We start from the raw sequence: 21,954 nt of genomic DNA on the forward strand, positions 1-21,954 counted from the left end.
ACAGAAAGTCTTGCCATGAGGAAAAGCGTACCCAATATAATCAGTCTTTAACTAATTCTCTTAATCTGCCTTTGGTGTTGCTTTCTTTTCTAAGAAGTTTAACCCAAAAATCTACAGGGCTTGAACAAAAATTGTCTGATTGTGATCAATTGGCTGGCTATTAAAAAGAGGACATTGTCCCTTATGTTAAAACGAGCAACTATAAGGCCTATATTTATTTATTTAGCATTTTTATATACCGCAATTCATGTAGCAGAGTTACATATCATTTCGGTTTACATTAGAACATTGAACAGGCATGTAAGAATGCAATTACATAGAACAAGGGAGATAAACTAGGATCAAAGTAACTGGGGAGTAACGTGCAACGAATAAATAGACAAGTAATAGTAGTCTGTTGTAGAGATTAAATTAATCTTGTTAAAGATCTAGGTGTATATTGTTGTGACAAAGTCTCGGTACATGGAGAACATATTAGGATTGGTAGTTTGCGAAGTTGGACTCTGAACTTAAGCTCAAAATCTAATGGAGTCTGGTGGAATTGGTTGTATGAATGATAAGTGAGGTAAGAGGGAATTATTGGCATAAGTTAAAAGCTTGTTCGAATAGTCAAGTTTTGAGTCTCTTTTTAAATGTGATCAGGCAAGGTTCCTGCCAGAGTGCAGAGAATTCCATTGTGCAGGGCCTGCTATAGATAGAGATCGTTTATTTAGAGAAGTTTTGATGGGCTGGGCAAGGAGAGTATCTCTATAAGCAGTTCTCACCGGGTTCTATATAAAAGGTTCTTACATTGTCTGCAAATGATGTAACCAACTATTGGCCTATATCAAATCTGTCACTCTCTCAAAAATTTTAGAAAAAATTGTGTTGATATAGTTAGAGGTTTTCATGATAGAGCATGAATATCTCGATAAAGGCCAATTTGAGTTCCGGTGGAATCACAGCAGTGAGGTTTTTATGATATCTTTATTTGATACATTGTTGTATAATTTGGAGCATGAGCATGGACTGACTAGAATTCTGGTGTAGTCAGACATCTCCAGTGTATTTGATACTGTGAGTCATAGTATATTACTGTCCCAGTTATGAGCTATTGGGATTGCAGGAACAGTATATAATTCGTTTGCATCATTTCTTAATAGAAAGCAGTCTGTACAAGTAAAGAACCAAAGTTTATCATGGTGGAAGTTATCTCCTGGAGTCCCCTCAGGGCTCAGCCCTCTCTTCAATTCTTTTCAATTTGCATATTGCTCCATTGTGTCCCATTTTGCAGACTCTTGGAGTAATTTATTATTTATCCGCTGATGATCTTCAGTTATATATTTCAAGTGACGTTACTGTAACCATTCCTATAAAAGCATTTAATAAGTATGGGGTGGATTTTAAAAGCCCTACGTGCGTAAATCCGGGTGGATTTACATGCGTAGGGGGGTTATGCGCGCCAGGCCTATATTCAAAAGGCCTGGCGGCGTGTGTAAAGCCCTGGGACGCGCATTGTCCCGGGGCTTTTATGAGTGGGCGGACAGTGGGCAGGGAGGGGGCGGGGCAGGGGCGGGGCAGACGGTCCGGTGGCACGGCAGGGTGGTCCGTGAGCATGGCGTGGTGTTCTGAGGTCGGTCTGGGAGGCGTGGCCGAGGACTCCGGCACAGCAGCCATTTGTCGCGTGGCGATATTAAGTCGGAGGAACCTAAAAAGGAGAAATGAAAAAAAAAAATGTCACCGGGGGTCAGGATAGGAAAATGGATGCTCAGTTAATGACCGTCCATTTTCCTAACCCTTTGGCAGCCATCTTTCCTGGGCAACCAATGCTGAGGAGGTGCTAGAGACGCAAAATGTTTCCTAGTGCCTCCTTTCTACCATGGTAGCCCATTTAAATATTAAATCAGGTGCCCGGGAGAGGTGGATCAGCTCGCATTAAGAGAGCGGGCACTCAATCATGATCACCTCTTTAACAAACCAAGATTGCATCAGCCTGAAAGAGTGTAAATTACAACAAAAGCTAGAGCTTTTTCTTATGTGGCTCCCAGTGCTTGGAATGCACCACCACTTCAATTGCATAAAGAGATAGATGTTATGTTGTTTAGAAAAGGTTTGAAGGCATTGCTTTTCCAGGAGGCATTTGGTCATGATAAAGTACAAAATGTATATGTAATACTGTTTTATGATTTGTATTGTTGTTTATGTGTATTTTATGTATGTATTATGTAAACTGTTCTGAATACAAAGTTGTAGGGGTGTTTGTGGTATACAAGTTTTTAAATAAATACATTTTTTTTATTTACTCACCTCAGGTTTGAATCTGAAAGGACTGGATATTCTTATTGCAAACTTAAGATTATGATGATACCAAGGGATTGCATTCATTACATCATCATATACACGTGTAAGTAGTCCATGTGCTGGTCAAGCAAGTTTTCAAAAGGGTGGGAAGTACTGCCACAACCATGTGGAAAAATATCCACAAATAGGTTGCTTTGAAGGCATTTTATGGTATAGCTTGGAAATATGCATACATTTGTATAATTTATAAATGGACTTCACACATACATCATCAGTCATGCATGTTCACTTTTAAACCTGCTAATTAAGCTGCATAATTTCATCCTCATTTGTCTTTTAGGACCTCATGTTGGTGTGGTAGTGCTAAAGACTGGAGATTGGTGAAAATTTCTTGTGTTTGCAATTGGTTCTGATGGAATAATTATCTACTTCTGTGTAGTTTTTGTCATTTTCTGGGATTTCTTGCATTTGTCAGTTTGCTCCCTTTAGCACTCATCCCATGATTCCTTATTCCAGACTCTCTTTTCTGTTGAAAGAAGTCTGGCTCCTGTGCCTTGATAGCTTGGAGATATTCAGTATGTCTCAGATTGTATCTGCTTTCATTGAATTGGTGCCTCTGTTTTTAAGGAGTATGAGTGACCGCTGTTTTGGATGGTAGGTGCCTGCTTTACTGGTGGTGACTGAAAGTGTGCTGTTGGGAGGCTAAAGTGCTGCACTGAATGTTATAAATTTGTAGAGTTTATGGAATCAGCATCAGCAGAGGGAGAGACAACAGAAGAAAAGTAGGTACCACAGGACCTAGGATCCAGTTATTGGGCCTGTCTGAGGAACAAGTGATTCACAGGTTAAGGTTTTAAAAGGAAACCATTTATAGCTCTATCAGCAGTTGAGAGGCCACACAGAGGTCAAGCCTTGATAGTCTACCACAAAATGACTATATCCTTGGTTAGTTTTTCCACAGAAAGTTTCCAGACCCCTTCCAGGGTCACAGAGAGAATTAGCCAGTCAGCCACCACACTCTATTTCACAAATCTGAGTACATTCCTCAGGAAAACATGGAAATACAGAAACATTGCCAAAAATATCATACAGCCTATCTAGTCTGCCCATCCACACTAACTACTTATTTTTATAAGAACATAAGAATTGCCATAATGTTGAATGAAGCCTGGCTCCTGTGCCTTGATAACTTTGAGGTATTTGAATGTGTCTATTATATCTCCCCTATCCCACTTTTACTCTAGGATATACATGTTTAGATCTTTAAATCTGTCTCCATATGTTTTACGATGATGACCATTGACCATTTTAGTAGCTATTGTCTGCTTCAACACTATCCAATTTATATGCTTTGGAAGATGTAGTCTCCAGAACTGAACACAGTAAGAACATAAGAACATGACATGCTGAGTCAGACCAAGGGACCATCAAGCCCAGCATCCTGTTTCCAACAGTGGCCAATCCAGGCCACAAGAACCTGGCAAGTACCCAACAACGAATTCTATTCCATGTTACTGTTGCTAGTAATAGCAGTGGCTATTTTCTAAGTCAACTTAATAAATAGCAGGTAATGTACTTCTCCTCCAAGAACTTATCCAATCCTTTTTTAAACACAGCTCTACTAACTGCACTAACCACATCCTCTGGCAACAAATTCCAGAGTTTAATTGTGCGTTGAGTAAAAAAGAACTTTCCCCGATTAGTTTTAAATGTGCCACTTGCTAACTTCATGGAGTGCCCCCTAGTCTTTCTATTATCTGAAAGAGTAAATAACTGATTCACATCCACCCATTCTAGACCTCTCATGATTTTAAACACCTCTATCATATCCCCCCTCAGCCGTCTCTTCTCCAAGCTGAAAAGTCCTAACCTCTTCAGTCTTTCCTCATAGGGGAGCTGTTCCATTCCCCTTATCATTTTGGTAGCCCTTCTCTGTACCTTCTCCATCACAACTATATCTTTTTTGAGATGTGGTGACCAGAATTGTACACAGTATTCAAGGTGCGGTCTCACCATGGAGCGATATAGTGGTATTATGACATTTTCCGTTTTATTAACCATTCCCTTCCTAATAATTCCTAATATTCTGTTTGCTTTTTTGACTGCTGTAGCACACTGAGCCGACGATTTTAAAGTGTTATCCACTATGATGCCTAGATCTTTTTCCTGGGTGGTAGCTCCTTATATGGAATCTAACATCGTGTAACTACAGCAAGGGTTATTTTTCCCTATATGCAACACCTTGCACTTCTCCACATTAAATTTCACCTGCCATTTGGATGCCCAATCATCCAGTCTTTCAAGGTCCTCCTGTATTGTATCACAATCTGCTTGTGATTTAACTACTCAGAATAATTTTGTATCATCTGCAAATTTGATAACCTCACTCGTCGTATTCTTTTCCAGATCATTTATATATATATTGAAAAGCACCGGTCCAAGTACAGATCCCTGAAGCACTCTACTGTTTACCCTTTTCCACTGACAAAAATGACCATTTAATCCTACTCTCTGTTTCCTGTCTTTTAACCAGTTTGTAATCCATGAAAGGACATCGTCCCCTATCCCATTACTTTTTAGTTTTCTTAGAAGCCTCTCATGAGGGACTTTGTCAAACGCCTTCTGAAAATCCAAATACACTACATCTACCGGTTCACCTTTATCCACATGTTTATTGACCCCTTTAAAAAAATGAATCAGATTTGTTAGGAAAGACTTCCCTTGGGTAAAGCCATGTTGACTGTATTCTATTAAACCATGTCTTTCCATATGCTCTACAATTTTGATCTTGAGAATAGTTTCCATTATTTTTCCCGGCACTGAAGTCAGGCTCACTGGTCAATAGTTACCTGGATCGCCCCTGGATCCTTTTTTAAATATTGGGGTTACATTGGCCACCCTCCAGTCTTCAGGTACAATGGATGATTTTAATGATAGGTTACAAATTTTAACTAATAGATCAAAATTTTAATTTTTTAGTTCCTTCAGTACTCTAGGATGCATACTAGGGATGTGAATCGTTTTTTGACGATTTAAAATATCGTCCGATATATTTTAAATCGTCAAAAATCGTTAGGGCCACGATAGAATACCAATTCCCCCGATTTATCGTTAAAAAATCGTAATCGGGGAAGGGGGAGGGCAGGAAAACCGGCACACTAAAACCCCCTAAAACCCACCCCCGACCCTTTAAATTAAATCCCCCACCCTCCCGAACCCCCCCCCCCCCAAATGCTTTAAATTACCTGGGGATCCAGCGGTGGTCCAGAACGGCGGCGGTCCGGAACGGCCCCCTCAATGCGCCATTTTCCGTACGGAAAACGATTTGCGGCAAGAAATCGCTTCCTGAACCCCGCTGGACTCCCAGTGCCCTATCCCTGATACCAGGGGTGTTGTGATCTTCCTGCACTCAGTGCCATATCCCTGATACCAGGGGTATTGTGATCTTCCTGCACACAGTGCCCTATCCCTGATACCGGGAGTGTTGTGATTTTCCTGCACACAGTGCCCTAACACTGATACCGGGAGTGTTGTAATCTTCCTGCACGCAGTGCTCTATACCTGGTACCAGGGGTGTTGTGATTTTCCTGCATGCAGTGCCCTATCCCTAATACCAGGAGTGTTGTGATCTTCCTGCACACAGTGCCCTAACCCTGATACCGGGAGTGTTGTGATCTTCCTGCATGCAGTGCCCTATCCCTGATACCAGGGGTGTTGTGATCCTCCTGCACTGAGTGCCATATCCCTGATACTGGGACTGTTGTGATCTTCTTGCACACAGTGCCCTAACCCTGATACCAGGGGTTTTGTGATCTTCCTGCACACAGTGCCCTATCCCTGATACCAGGGGTGTTGTGATCTTCCTGCACTCAGTGCCATATCCCTGATACTGGGAGTGTTGTGATCTTCCTGCACACAGTGCCCTAACCCTGATACCAGGGGTGTTGTGATCTTCCTGCACTCAGTGCCATATCCCTGATACTAGGAGTGTTGTGATCTTCCTGCACACAGTGCCCTAACCCTGATACCAGGGGTGTTGTGATCTTCCTGCACACAGTGCCCTAACCCTGATACCTGGAGTGTTGTGATCTTCCTGCACGCAGTGCCCTATCCTTGATACCGGGGGTGTTGTGATCTTCCTGCACTGAGTAGGGATACGGCACTGCATGCAGGAAGATCACAACACTCCCAGTATCAGGGATATGGCACTGAGTGCAGGAAGATCACAACAACCCTGGTATCAGGGATAGGGCACTGCGTGCAGGAAGATCACAACACTCCCAGTATCAGGGTTAGGGCACTGTGTGCAGGAAGATCACAACACTCCTAGTATCAGGGATATGGCACTGAGTGCAGGAAGATCACAACACCCCTGGTATCAGGGTTAGGGCACTGTGTGCAGGAAGATCACAACACTCCCAGTATCAGGGATATGGCACTGAGTGCAGGAAGATCACAACACCCCTGGTATCAGGGATAGGGCACTGTGTGCAGGAAGATCACAAAACCCCTGGTATCAGGGTTAGGGCACTGTGTGCAAGAAGATCACAACAGTCCCAGTATCAGGGATATGGCACTCAGTGCAGGAGGATCACAACACCCCTGGTATCAGGGATAGGGCACTGCATGCAGGAAGATCACAACACTCCCGGTATCAGGGTTAGGGCACTGTGTGCAGGAAGATCACAACACTCCTGGTATTAGGGATAGGGCACTGCATGCAGGAAAATCACAACACCCCTGGTACCAGGTATAGAGCACTGCGTGCAGGAAGATTACAACACTCCCGGTATCAGTGTTAGGGCACTGTGTGCAGGAAAATCACAACACTCCCGGTATCAGGGATAGGGCACTGTGTGCAGGAAGATCACAATACCCCTGGTATTAGGGTTAGGGCACTGCATGCAGGAAGATCACAGCACTCCCAGTATCAGGGATATGGCACTGAGTGCAGGAAGATCACAACACCCCTGGTATCAGGGATAGGGCACTGTGTGCAGGAAGATCACAACACCCCCGATATCAGGGTTAGGGCACTGTGTGTAGGAAGATCACAACACTCCCAGTATCAGGGATATGGCACTGAGTGCAGGAAGATCACAACACCCCTGGTATCAGGGATAGGGCACTGCGTGCAGGAAGATCACAACACTCCCGGTATCAGGGTTAGGGCACTGTGTGCAGGAAGATCACAACACCCCTGGTATCAGGGTTAGGGCACTGTGTGCAGGAAGATCACAACACTCCCAGTATCAGGGATATGGCACTGAGTACAGGAAGATCACAACACCCCGGGTATCAGGGATAGGGCACTGTGTGCAGGAAGATCACAACACTCCCGGTATCAGAGTTAGGGCAATGTGTGCAGGAAGATCACAACACTCCTGGTATTAGGGATAGGGCACTGCGTGCAGGAAGATCACAACACTCCCGGTATCAGGGATAGGGCACAAGTTCTAGTCACATTGACTGATCACATTACTTTTTTTGTCAAGCTACCAACTGTTTCCATTTCCCATCCCCCATATATTGTCAGTGGGAACCTTGGTAACATGAATAAATAAGAGGGCAGCCAATAGGAATACATATTCATTCCTAAACTGACCTTAACTGACCTGAAAAGTGTCAAATTGTATCATTTTCTGTTAGCGCGCACTAACAATGGTTAGTGTGCACTAACTTCCTGTTAGCACGCACTAACTCCCGTTAGTGCGCACTAGTCCTCCCACATCCTCTTTAAATCCCTGACCATTATACATAAAGCCTTATATTCCCATCACTCCAACTGGCTGGCAGATCCCCCTCCAATTTGCCTGCTCGAATCGACCGACAAGGACCACTAACAAAGGGTCCCTCCATGTGCCATCCCTAAAGAAAGCACACCTCACAGCTACAAGGGATTGGGCGCTCTCCATTGCTGGACCTATGCACTGGAACTCCTCTTTAAATCCCTGACCTGGAACTGGAACTGGAACTGGAACTGGAACTCCTCTTTAAATCCCTGACCATTATACATAAAGCCTTATATTCCCATCACTCCAACTGGCTGGCAGATCCCCTCCAATTTGCCTGCTCGAATCGAGTGAGTTCCAGTGCATAGGTCCAGCTGGACCTATGCACTGGAACTCACTCTCAACCCACCTCAGACTTGTACCTTGCAACACCAAATTCAGAGCCCAGCTCAAAACCTGGCTATTCAAACAAGCCTTTCCCCAACACCCTTGATGAATATTGAATTGTGATAGATCATGACCTGAATTTGACTATGACCTTGTTCTTATGACATTATAGTTCACTTGTTGTTTGTTCCTATGCTTCTCTGCTCTCCTATTGGTTTTTTTGTACCCCTTACCCTTCCCCTGTTACTTGTAATTTCCGTTGCTTTTGTTCCATGTAAACCGAGGTGATGTTTCGACTAACATCAGTATAGAAGACTCTTTATATATATATATATATATATATATATATATAAATAAATAAATAAATAAATAAATAAATAGACTAGTCGGATAAAACGATTTTTTTAACTAAAAATTCGTGCCAAACACGATTTTCTTCTCCTGCCAGATGATTTTGATCGTTAAGACGATCGGGCACATGATTCACATCCCTATTCTCTAGCATTATCCCTTCTTGTTTGGAAACTGTGCATCCAGGACCTCCAAGGCATCGAAGGGCCAGATCTGGCATAACATTGCACAGGAAATATTTAGATGGAGCAGTGTTGAGTGTATTGCCGAGCAGGTAGTCCACAGGTAAAGGGACATAATGGCACCAGCCGCAAAAAGTACTTCCGGCAAACAGACGGAGGAGCTCCGTGTCCAGTATTGGTCACGCCCATGGAAGAATGCCTCATCCAGCAGCTGGCACTAGACGTGTTTGAGGGCATGGCTGAGCAGCTAGACACAATGGGGCGGATTTTAAAAAGCATTTACATGCGTAAATCTGGGTTTTACGCATGTAAATGCACTTTACTCGAGTAAGTGGGCTTTTGAAAATTGCTACAATATATGCCATTGAATCGTCCATAGGATTTATTCGCATAAGTGCACTTTACGTGAGTAAATGGCTTTTGAAAATTGCTACAATAGTAGTTACATTTATGCGCGTAACTCCTTTGAAAATTACCCCTTTTGTGTACCAGAGCCGGTAAGGTCACCTCAACTGTTAATGACAAGGCTGCTACATTTCTGCACATCAATTGGCATAACATGCTCATATTGTTTGAGCTGCTAAGTGCACATGTCATGCCAAATGTAACAACTGAGGAGGAGTGAGGGAGTTGTGTCATGTATAGAATGGGCACAGGTGAAGAGCAGGCAGTCTAGAGTGCTGCAGCTGCTGCTGTTTGGGAGTAGGCAGATTGGTACAGACAGGCTGCCACCTCTGTACTGGCCTCACCTGTGGATCTATCTAATAGCTGTTAGCTAAGGATGAACGGACTACCAGCACAACTTCATGCACCTACATATGGGCAATGTGTAGGTTCCTGGACACTTTGGGGCAGATTTTCAAATGCTACGCATGTAAGATATGCGCGTAATCCGAGAAAATCTGCCCCTGCGTGCGCTGAGCCTATTTTGCATAGGCTTGGCGGCGCATGCAAACCCCGGGCCGCGTGTATGTCCTGGGACTTTCAAAAATGGGCGGTCCGGTGTGGGGGTGGGTCCGGGGTGTGGCAGCAGTTCGGGGGCAGTCCAGGGGCAATCCCGAATCCTCCGGCACAGCGGCTTGTGCAGGGGGATGCCGAGCTGGCACGCGCAAGTTCAGGCGTAACTTCGGAAACAAAATGTAGGGGGGATTTAGTTAGGGCTGGGGGTTGGGCTAGATAGGGGAAGAGAGGGGAAGGTGGGGGGGATCGCAAAAAAAGTTCCCTCCAAGGCCGCTCTGATTTCGGAGCGGCCTTGGAGGGAACGGGGAAAGCCATCGGGCTCCTCTTGGGCTCGGCGTGCACCCCCTTGCACGCACCGACCTCGGATTGTGCACTGACCCCGGGTTGCGCAAACAAATCTACGCCCACACGTATTTTTTTAAGATCTAGCCCTTTGTAATCAAACATCTGTGATATCAGTGGCGGCCTGGTTCCTAACAGCTAATAATGTAGTCAGAGTCATTACTCGGCATACACCCTTATCTACACCGTCATGCCAGACACAAATCTATCTGAGGCATATTTTATTTTTATTTATTTAGACTTTTATATTCTGCTTTTCATACTATTTTCAGCATTACAAATCGGATTACATTCAAGTACTGTAGGTATTTCCCTATTCCTAGAGGGCTTACAATCTAAGGGGTAGATTTTCAAAGTATTATGCACGTAAATCCCGAGGATTTACATGCGTGACTGGCCTTATGCGCGCCGGGCCAATCTTCAAAGGCCTGGTCACATGCATAAATACCCAGGACGCTCTGAAATTGGAGTGGACTGGGAAGGAACTGAGGAAGGCCGCGGGCATCGGCACGTGCAGGATGCACAAGTGTGCACCCTCCTTGCGTGCGCCGACTCTCGATGTTATAAAATCAGGCGTCCATGTGGCACGCATGGTAGCACACGTAAATGGACACGCATGCATCTTTGAAAATCTACCCTTAAGTTTGTACCTGAGGCAATGGAGGGTAAAGGGACTTGCCCAAGGTCACAAGGAGCGACAGTGGGACTTCAACCATGGTCCACTAGGCTACTCCTCCCCTCCAAGTATATGGTATGTACTTTGTCTCAGGTACTGACATGGGCCCCTCAAGGCCTCAAGTAGCACTAAAGGCATGTCTTGCAAGAGACCACACAGAAGGTTCATAAGTCATCAGAGCAACTACAGGAGAGAGAGTCTATAGGACAGCTACTTCTCTGAGGAGACCATATGTCAGGGCTGTCATGTGGACCAGCAAGTGCCTCTAACCCTAAATGACCTAATTGTGCCTTCATCACCCTGGACTCTGTCCTTTCTGCATGTTGCTCACCTCAGGAATCGTATACCTATCTACTTTAAGGTGCCCACAGAAAGCATACAGAGCGTAACAGATAGTAGCTATCACTACTAAGACACAAGTCATCATTAATTACAGGTATATACTGTTATGGTTGTGGACCCTTGGAGCAGGATGAGTGATGATGTAATCACTGAGGGTTTTCCCCCCAGAGGAATCAGCAGGTGGAGCTGGTGAGGACAACCCGGCAGGTGCTCCGCCTATACCAGCCCTCATTCCCCACAGGTTGAGCCCTTGGGTGCTAGGGCTGGCAGGACTTAGGTGTGGGTGCCTCGTAGAAGACGGTGAAGCTGAGGATGAAGACTGGGCCAGGGATCCGGGTCAGGGCAGGCAGCGAAGATGTGGAACGGGATCCAATCCAAAGATCTGGGGCAGGCAGCAGGCAAGCAAGAACCAAGTACCAGGTCAAGGTTGAGCTGGGCAGAAGACGAGCAGAGACGAGAAATCAAGCCGAGGTCAAACCAGGAGATCAAGCCGAGGAAGGGATTACATGAACTGGAGGACGAGGAGAATACCGGAGACAGGAACGAAGGTACGGGCAGGAAAGCAGGAACTGGAACACCAGGACAGAACTCAGGAACACAAGGACTGGAGCAGAATCAGGAATTGAACCAGGATCAGGATCAAGGCAGGAACAGCATCGAGAGACTTCAGGAACAGCAACTAGAACTCCAAAGAGACGACCTGTTGCAAAGGCAAAGTGCTGGAGACTGCTGTGGGGTTTAAATAACCTTCAGGAGTGACATCATCCATCGCCTAGGTTTAAAGGAATCGTGAGCAGATCTTGAGTACCTGACCATGATATTGAGGATGAGCAGTCGTGCGTCACAGACCACTTGCACATTGATGGATTGGAAGTGCTTTCTGCTGCAGTAGATCTCCTTCCTGTTATGTGGTGAGGTGATGTCTATGAGTGCAGTGAATAGCTCCCACAACATTTGGAAAATGTTCAATGGCATAAAAGGCTCTCTTGATATCCATCAACTGCTACCTGTCCCGAGGGAATGCAATGTAGTGGTCAAGGCGGTCGGATACAGCTGTTATGACCTGACCCAGACAGCAGGAAAAAGTGCTTTAAGACATCCCCCCAACTATCCCTACTGTCGTTTGGAAGGAGCTGGATGCCAGGAAATGCAGGGTGACCATTACTGACCAATTGTTTGGTGAGCCCAGGTATAGCGTGAGACCGTTCCGTGACTGGATCCAGATCCCCTCTGATTTTATCATATAATTCCATTATAGCCCGAGAGGTGAGGCTATACCTGTTTAACACTTAATTTTCTGGCATTCCCTGTGGGACCACAGGCTCACACTCAGGTGCTGGGACTTCCTGAGAAGGAGCTGGATATTACTTTTCATGTACAACGTGTTATGGTTGGTTTTCTTCCTCTTCTTGTTGTTGTCTGTGACAATCCCCCTCAAGCATCTGGTATCCACTCAAAAGTACACGTGCCACAAATATAATGAATGTAAGAAGGAAGGCCAGGGGTGAACAGTTGTTTTTATTGGCCCAGGAGAGCCTGGTAGGTGTGTTTGCAATAAGGCCCAAAATTATCACACATGATAATAGCTGTGAACAGCAGTGGCCAAATGCACACCCTGTACCGCCCAAAAATATAGGGGTAGTTATTTCTGATGTCAATTCCTGTGATGCTGTGCAATAATCAGAAGTGGGAAGTGGTAGAAGACCCTCTTTTGCATTTTCTCCTCCCACTCTCCATCCACTTGCATATTCAAGTGTTTATTTATATACGCAATTGCATTGTGGCATTTATCACACGTGTTAGGTCGTTATTGTGTTATGGTTGAGCAGTATTTGGGTGGATCCTTGGGTACTGTGGCAGATGACCATGCCCATGAAGAGGAGCCCCGTGAGGAGCCACAGTACTAGGCTAGACTCAGAATGCACAAACACAGTTAGTTCTTTATTATACAGCTTGAAGAGTACGACCAGAGGTGGCAGTAGTGAGGCAGTCTGGTAGTTGCAGTATCAGGGCCCTCGGCAGAGGGCCCTGATACTGCCCTGATACTGCTCGGTCGCACCAAGCGAAACCAAGCATCGCAACATATTGTGCATATTAAGGCCTTATTGTGAAATGATAAATGACCAGGTTAATCATGAAAAAGTAGCTCTTGCCACAATTTGAATTTGTGGTTTCAATGTTAACCTCAAAACTAAAACTACCCTTAAATTCCAAGACTATTGTATAATTGGAATAGTATCTCCGGCAAAACTAATTTCCTGTCTCTCCTCTAATCTATCATAACAGCTCACCCTTAAAACTACTGGGTTTTTCTTCACATTTAAAACCAACTTATATTTTCCCATTCATTAATTAATTGCTTCTAAACATTCTTTAAGCTCTCTTTCAGATAAAATATCATTCTGACCATATTGTAAACAGAATTACACATTGTTGGCATAAATAAAATACCTTATACCAAATTTCTGAAACATTTTCCCAATTTGTCTCAAATAAATATTAAAAAAAAAAACAAGAACAAAGATGACCTGTGAGGTATCTCTGATTTTATTAATTGCCGTGATGACATTTTCTCTCTTAATAACATTACTCCTATTGGATAAACAAGAAGTAAACCACTTATCCATTTCACAATATAAACAATCTAATAATGATACCAACAGGGGCTCAGCTCCACAATTCTTCCAGGAAGCCATTTGATAACCATCTAAGATTTTATTTTCCTCTAAATATTGAGTCAATTGCAAAGCTACCCATTTCTCAAATATCTTTCCACTAGTGGATGGATTTGAAACTGGACAAAAATTGGACATTTCCAAAATAGGCAAAGAAGGATCTTTTAAAATTGGACAAACTACTGCCTCTTTCAGGGCCCCCAGCACAATTCCCTCCAACAGGGATCTATTCACAATTTGACAGATAAGGCTATACATTTCAGTTCATAAATCCACTAATAATCCAAAATGGAATAGAATGGCATCTTGGTGCCCACCTTCTTCAATTGATTAATTATGCCCAAGACATCCTTTTCTTCCATTAAATTAAACTCAGTCCATCTAATTGATTCATCACTCAATCTATCCTCTTCACTATCCTGACTATTGGTAATTGGCAAACTTTGTTGGATTAATGACATTTTCTGTTCAAAGTAGTCTGCTAAGTCATCACAGTTCATTTCTTTTATAGATGTATTCTTTGGTTTTGCCACCATATACTTCACAATGGCAAATAACTCCTGAGGCTGAATTAATTTTTTCAGAATAAAACTTTCCCCTCACTTGCATTCCTTCTTTCTTATAGTCATATAACTTCATCCAATACAATTTCTTATCACAATCAAGCTTACTTTTCCTTCATTTCTTCTTAATTTATGCACATATTTTTTCATAGTAAGCAATTTGTGAGAAAAAGGTCATTTCCATTTAACCATATTCACCACTTTTTTTTCCTAGTGCTATTTTTTCATATACCTTTCCCAAGTGATCAAACCATTCAGTTGTTACTACCTTTACGCTAGAATTGGGAGACTCTAAATTAAAATGTACTCATTCCCATTCCTGCTTAAATATCACCTCTTTTTTACTGCTGTCCATTCCTCTCCCTCTTCACCAAAGTATCTTTCTGAATTTTTCTGTCACCTTCTCCACTTCTGTGGGCACATTGAGAGCATCAGATACAATCACCTCCAAAAATGACATACTGGGTTAGACCAAATGTGCATGAAACCCAGTATCCTGTCTTTGACAGTGTCCAAGCCAGGTCACAAGTACTTGACCTGCAGGATCCCAAAGACTAGATCCCATCCTTCATGCTCATCATCAGGGATAAATATAATGGCTTTCCCATGTCTATATGGTTCATAATATTCTATGGACTTTTCCTCCTGGAACTTGCCTAAACCCTTTTTAAATCCAGCTATGCTAACTGTTTTCTCTACATCCTCTGACAGCAAGTTCCACAATTTAATTGCTCTGTGCACTGTGTGAAAAATACATTTATTCATTCTTGTTTCATGTTTAGAAGAATTTCACCCTCCTATACAGTACTACTCCCTTGGGTTCTTGCAGCCGGAATACTTGACCTTGTATTTTTTAGCATTAAATCTTAGCTTCAAGAATCTAGGCCATTCTTCAAGCTTCATTAGAGCCTCTTCATATTTTCTACACATTCCTGGTTGTTTGCAGATTTTGGTACTACATATTTGAGGCTGCTTAGTCTGACCTATGTGGTAAGAAAATTAATGGAATTTCTGCTAAAAAAAAAAGTGAAAAGTGCAGTTTCCAAGATCCAAGGCAGCATGATTTTACCAAAGGTAGCATACTATAAGAAAAAAGTACTTAAAGTTTTTCGTTAGAGATATTTTAAAAAATGTGTATAATAGGATATCTCTTACACTTACTTTATTAATTTTCTATAGGCATTATTAGTGACCATCATACTAGGCTTCATCTGCTGAAATAAGTTACCAGTAATATACTTTTTGCTCACAGCCTTATATTAATCATAGGTCACTTTTCACGTTGGTACATCTTTCTTTTTCTTTTTTTTTTTGCAATTAAAAATTAACTTTTCTTAATATGCTGTTTTTTGACTGTAAATCTTAAATCTTCTTTTGCAATTAAAAATTAAAATGTCAACTTCTCTTCATATTTTTTTTTTTTTTGCCCCTAAATCACGACACAGAATCTGTGTTTCAAACTCCTCGTTCTTCCTCAGTGGAACTCTTTTTGTTCAGTCACAATGCATCTATTTTATTTATTTATTTATTTATTTATTTAGAGCTTTTTTATACTGACTTTCTTGATACAAATCAAATCAACTTGGTTTACAGAGAACTAAGATCTTAACAAAAACAATAGCAATAACACTTAACATGAGATCGTAATTAGAGGAGGTAAAAAGTTACAATGATTGTCCAACTTAGTCTTGTAGGGCAGCTGCGGATGGATGTTTTTAAGCTGCTCATGTAAGATGAATACCATCCAGTGATGCAAGGAGTTTGAAGCACATGCAGGGCCTAAGCAACTGGCCAGTGCATGACTGGATATGTGCTTTGAAGTCATGGTTCAAGCAACTCACTGTTAATTAGTTTGGCTTTGTCTTCCATTTCACTTAGGGCAGAGAGGATAGGGCCATGACCCCAGCCCTGGCACCCTTCCACAAACTCTGGAGCATTACTAGCGGTGTGCCACAGGGATCAGTTCTTGGACAGTTTCTTTTCAACATTTTTGTGAGTGGCATTGTGGAAGGATTGTAGGGAAAGGTTTGTCTTTTTGCTAATGATACCAAAATCTATAACAGCAGGGCAGACAGCCTTGAAGGCATGGAAATCATGGGGAGGGATCTAGTGAAGCTCAAGAAATAGTCTAGGATCTGGCAGCTAAAATGTAATGCTAAAAAAGGCAGAGTTATGCATTTGGGCTGCAAAAACACATGGGAGAGGTACAGTATAGGGGTGAAGTTCTAAATAAGAAGGAAAAGCAGGATCTTGTATCTGATTATCTTAAGGTGGCCAAAGAGGTAGATAAAGTGATGGCAACAGGCAGTAAGATACTTGGCTGCATAGGGAGAGGAATAGTCAGCACAGAAAAGGAGGTGACATTGTCTTTATATAAGTTCCTGGTAAGTCCTCATTTGGAATACTGTGTACAATACATTTCTAGAGACTACATCTTCAAAAATATATAAACCAGTAGGAGTCGGTCCAGAGAGTGGCTACTAAAATGGTCAGTAGTCTTCACCCTAAAACATATGGGGGCATACTTAAAGATCTAAACAGTTATGCCTGAGAGGAAAGGCGGAATGGGGAGATACGAAATAGATTAAATATTTCCAAGGTTTTCATGCACAGGAGCTGAGTCTCTTTCAAAGGAAAGGGGGCTCTAGAATGAGATGTCATGCAATAAAGGGGATAAACTTGGGGGTAAACTAAGGAAATATTTCTTTACAGAGTAGTGGATGAATGGAATAACCTCCCTCCTAATGGAGGAGGTAGAGATGGAGACGGTGTCTGAATTCAAGAAACTATGACAAACATAGAAGTCATATCAGTAAGCCATTTAGTGGGCAGGTTATCCAGCTAAAGTTAGCTGGATAACTTGTCCCAGATAATCAGCGGATAAAACATCCTGCTGAATATAGTTGGCTAAAGTTGTCAATCTACCTTTAGCTGCATAATTTCAAATTTAACTGACCAGCTTTTGAATATGGCTGGTTAAATCTAAAGTTATCTGACTTTGTGTGGCTGAATAATTTGCTACGTAAACGGATATCTTCAAAATATACCTGGCTAAGTAAGTAGCACTATTAAAAGAAAGAAAGAACAGGGTTTGTGGCCTAAGTATTTCCCTTCCCTAATCTATTTTAATAGATAGTCCTGTCAGGCCATCCACCCACTCAAGCCCTTCTAAATCAGTGTAAAGTGTTGTGGATGCCCCCCCCCAAAAAAAAAAACAAAAACAAAACAAAACAAAACCAAAAAACCCAAACAAACCTCCTTTCCTGTTTGGATTCATAACTTGCATTCTGGCTCCCTCCATATCCTTTCTACTCACCCTCTCAGCATCTCTCCTCATATATGCTGACTTACTTTTCTAGTGCTGGAAGTATAACTGGACTACCGGGAGTGGGTGAGTTTAGACCTGACTCCAGCATGGGTGTAATTTTGGTATTGGAGGGGTGGGATGGGGGGAGGTTCAACTTCTTCAACACTTGATACTAATTTAGAAGGGATTGGAAGGATGGGGTGATTGGCCCAACAGGGCCATCTATTAAAATAGATTATGGAAGGGAGATATGCTGGCTGCAGATTCATTTCTTTCTACCTAACCGGATATCTTTTGAAGATATCTATTAAGTAGCAAGTTATCTGGCCACACAAGTCCCTCTGGAGGAGGCATGCTTCTGGTTTTGGCCAGGTTACATAACATACAGCAGGCTAGAAATATCTTACAAACTTTAAGTGGGTTGTAGAGAAGGCTTCGCCCAGCTCTGTCCAGACAGTAAAATGGGTTTTGAATAGGCAAAAGATTTGCTTGCTGACTGCCTTGTTCTGCCTGTAGCGAGATTCTGCAGTAGTCAGTGGGTTAACCATTGGGGTCATGAACCAGGTTTTTAGTGGATATCCTCTACCACTTTAGGGGAAAAGGCAGAGAAGACTATTACTAGCAACAGTAACATGCAGTAGACTTAGTTTTGGGGTACTTGCCAGGTTCTTATGGCCTGGATTGGCCACTGTTGGAAACAGGATGCGGGGCTTGATGGACCCTTGGTCTGACCCAGTATGGCATGTTCTTATGTTCTTATGCCTTAGGTTTGGGTAGCGGGCAGTTCACAGGACAAGATTAGATTAGTCCTTCTGGACCAAAACTGTCAGTCTTTCTAGATATAAAGGAGACAATAATAGGTTAGGTGGTGTATTGTGGTAAGAACATAAGGAAATTATAGACTGGTGAGCTTGACATCGATGCCAGGTAAAATGATAGAAACTATTCCTAAAGATAAAATTATTGACTACCTAGATAGACATGTTTTAATGAGGGAGAGTCAACATGATTTTCACAAAGGTGTTGCGCGTCCCGTCCTCACTAGGCCCGCACCCGGGCCTGCTCACCTTGCTCCTTCGCTAACGGGTCCCAGGCCGTCCTCTCCCTCTGCCTCTGCCAGTACCTAATGCCCACGGTGCTCTGTAGTGGCGTCTCCCAGGCCATCTACTTTGGGCCTAGCTCCATGCTGGAGCTCAGTGTCCTCCCCGGCACTGGCCCCACCCCTATGCAGGCGCGTGCGGACCGCCCGGCCCTTTAAAGGGCCAAGGGCAGGAACCAGCTCCATGGAGCAGCCCGATGACGTCACATATCCTCCGTATAAAAGCGAGACTCTATTCCCCAAGACCTTGCCTTGGCAATTGGGTTGACACCGTGGTGTTCTGAGTTTCCAGTGTCTCCTTGTTCCAGTGTCTCCTTGTTCCAGCATCTCCTTGTTTCAGCATCTCCTTGTTCCTGAGTCTCCGTGTGTTCCTGCATCCTTCTCCAGATAGTATCCTTTGGACTGATCTCTGGTACTGACCTCTGCCTGCCTGCCCATTCTCTTGTCTGCTGCCTGGAACTGACCACTGCCTGCCTGACAATTCTCTTCATCTGCCACCTGGAACTGACCCTTGCTCGCCTTGACTATGCTCGGACTGACCTTGGTATAGACCCCTGCTTTGGCTGACCACTTCTGGACTGATGCTCTGGCTCTGACCCTTGCACTTCACTCGGACACTCTCTTCTGGCCTATGGCAACTACCAGACCAACCTGCTTGGAATCCACTCGCGGCTTCCACGTGACTAGACCTGCAGGTGCTGCCTGCCTCGCTCGAATACCTTCCTGAACTGTTACTTCCCTGAGGTCTCCGGAGATTCCAGTTCGGATATAGTCCATCCTACCTGCATCAGCCGTACACCATTGCTCGTGGTAGGCTCACCCCTCCGCTACCTCTCCAGGCAGTCTGGGTACCCAAGAGCTCAACCTGCAGAAACCCCAGACTGTTATTGTCAAAGCTCCAGCTAACCTCTGTCTCCTTGTGTGATCCGCCTTCTGGTGGCAGGTGCACTCTGGGTCCGACCAGAGGGCCGTACCAATCCTGCACCAGGCCAAGGGTCCACCTTCAGCGCAACAGATGGGAAGTATTACCTTATCAATATGCTAGATTTTTTTTAAAAGTGTAAATAATTATGCAGATTGTTGTACTTTGGACATTGAGGCATGGGTCCTTGGTCACTGTATGAGATATACCTTCCACAGGGCGGAGCCCTGCAGTGACTTGCAGCATTAGGCTAGCTCCGAGCAGAGATGGACACAGAGAAATTAGTTTTTATTTTACTGCATCATAGATGGTAACCCGAGAACGGGTAATGATCCCAGACAGGAGAGGAGATGTCTGATGGCAATGTTCCGTCTGAAGGCTGCAGAGTGGAAAAGACAGTTCCACAGTCTCACCAGGTCCCGAGAGGGAGATAGGTCTGGTAGTGGTCCACGAAGTGGGGTAGGCCGAGAACCCAGGCCTAGATGGAAAGGCCAATGAGAGTAGATCCGGTAGTAGTCCATGGTACAGGGTAGGCCGAGAATATATGAAGAGAGATGAGACAATGCAGAGACAGAACTGGATAGGTAGTACTCACTCTGATGCTAGCAGTTGTAGTAGGAGGGGAACCCCCAAGGAGTGGATGTCCGGGAAGAAATAAGGCCCCTGAGGAGCGGGTAGCTTAGGCGTCCTTGTTGGTAGCAGATAACCCTGAAGGGTATAGAGGAGCAAGGCAAGGTCCCCATGGAGTGGGAGTCTAAGTAGTCCTGGAGCGAGAGTATACAGAGCGGAAGCTCTGGTAACGTAGAGAGATCAGCATGGAGGATTCCTTGCTAACTCGTATTAGGAATCGTGAACAGAGTTTAAATACCAGAGCTAGTAACGTCATGCAGTGGAGATGCCCCCAAATTTACCACCATGACGCATGTAAAGGATGTGGCTGTGCGCATGCGCTTGCCCTAGGTGACTCCGGGAGAAAGATGGCAAACGCAATCTCCCATGCCGAACCGGGGACGCCGGAGAGGTCAGCGTGGAGAAGCGGAAGCAGCCATCTTCCCAAAAGGAACTGAGTCAGGCAGGAAAAAGGTGAGCAATAGAGGGTGCAGCCATCTGCAACCGACAGGCGCAACAGTACCCCCCTTCCAAGGGCCCCCCCCCCAGGGGGTTTCAGTTCATGAGGATGAGACTGATGGAAGTGACGGATCATGTCTTTATCCAGGATATTGGCCATGTGCTCCCAGGAGTTCTCCTCCAGTCTGTATCCCTTCCAGAAGATAAGGTACTCCCAACATTTACCTCTTTTGCGTACATCCAGTATGTCATCAACGGTATACGCGATATCCTCTTCGGCATGAAGCGGTGCTGGTTACAGGGCTTTGTTGGAAAATTCAGACAGGACGAGAGGTTTCAGTAGCGCCACGTGAAAGACATTATGAATCTTCATGGATGGAGGTAGCTTCAAACTGTAAGTCAAATTCTCAAGGCATCAGAGGACGGCAAAAGGTCTGACGTACCATGGAGCAAAACATGCAGAGGGCAGCTTTAATGGAGGAACTTTGTACTAAGCCATACCTTATCCCCAGGCTGTTATTGAGGTGCCTTCATGTGGTGAGCATTGTAAATATTTTTGGCCCTTTCTCCCGCCTTGAGGAGTAGATCCTTAGTCTGTTTCCACAATTGTAATTCCATTGCAGTGACTTGGGCTGCTAGAGACATCATGGACAGTGGCAGAGGTAACAGAGGTAATGGTTGGCGGCCATACACCACTTGAAAAAGTGTTGATCCCTTGGCAGCAGCTGGATGTGAGTTTAGGGCAAATTCAGCCCAAGGGAGTAATTCTGCCCAGTCACTTTGTCTAGTATTCACATATGAACGTAAGAATAGTTTGAGCATCCGATTCATTCGCTCTGTTTGGCCATTGAACTGCGGATGATAGGCCGAGGTGAGATCCAAGGCGATGTCGAACTTCCGACACAGAGCTCTCCAAAAGATTGCAGTAAACTGAACGCCTCTATCAGACAAAATGTGTTTGGGCATGCCGTGGAGGCGAAAGATGTGCTTCACGAATAATTTATCCATCAGTGGATGGTAATCCTGGCAGGGTCCCAAAATGTGCCATTTTCGATAATCGATCAATGG

Source organism: Rhinatrema bivittatum, chromosome 1 (genome assembly GCF_901001135.1).
Source record: "Rhinatrema bivittatum chromosome 1, aRhiBiv1.1, whole genome shotgun sequence".
Classification (NCBI taxonomy): Eukaryota; Metazoa; Chordata; class Amphibia; order Gymnophiona; family Rhinatrematidae; genus Rhinatrema; species Rhinatrema bivittatum.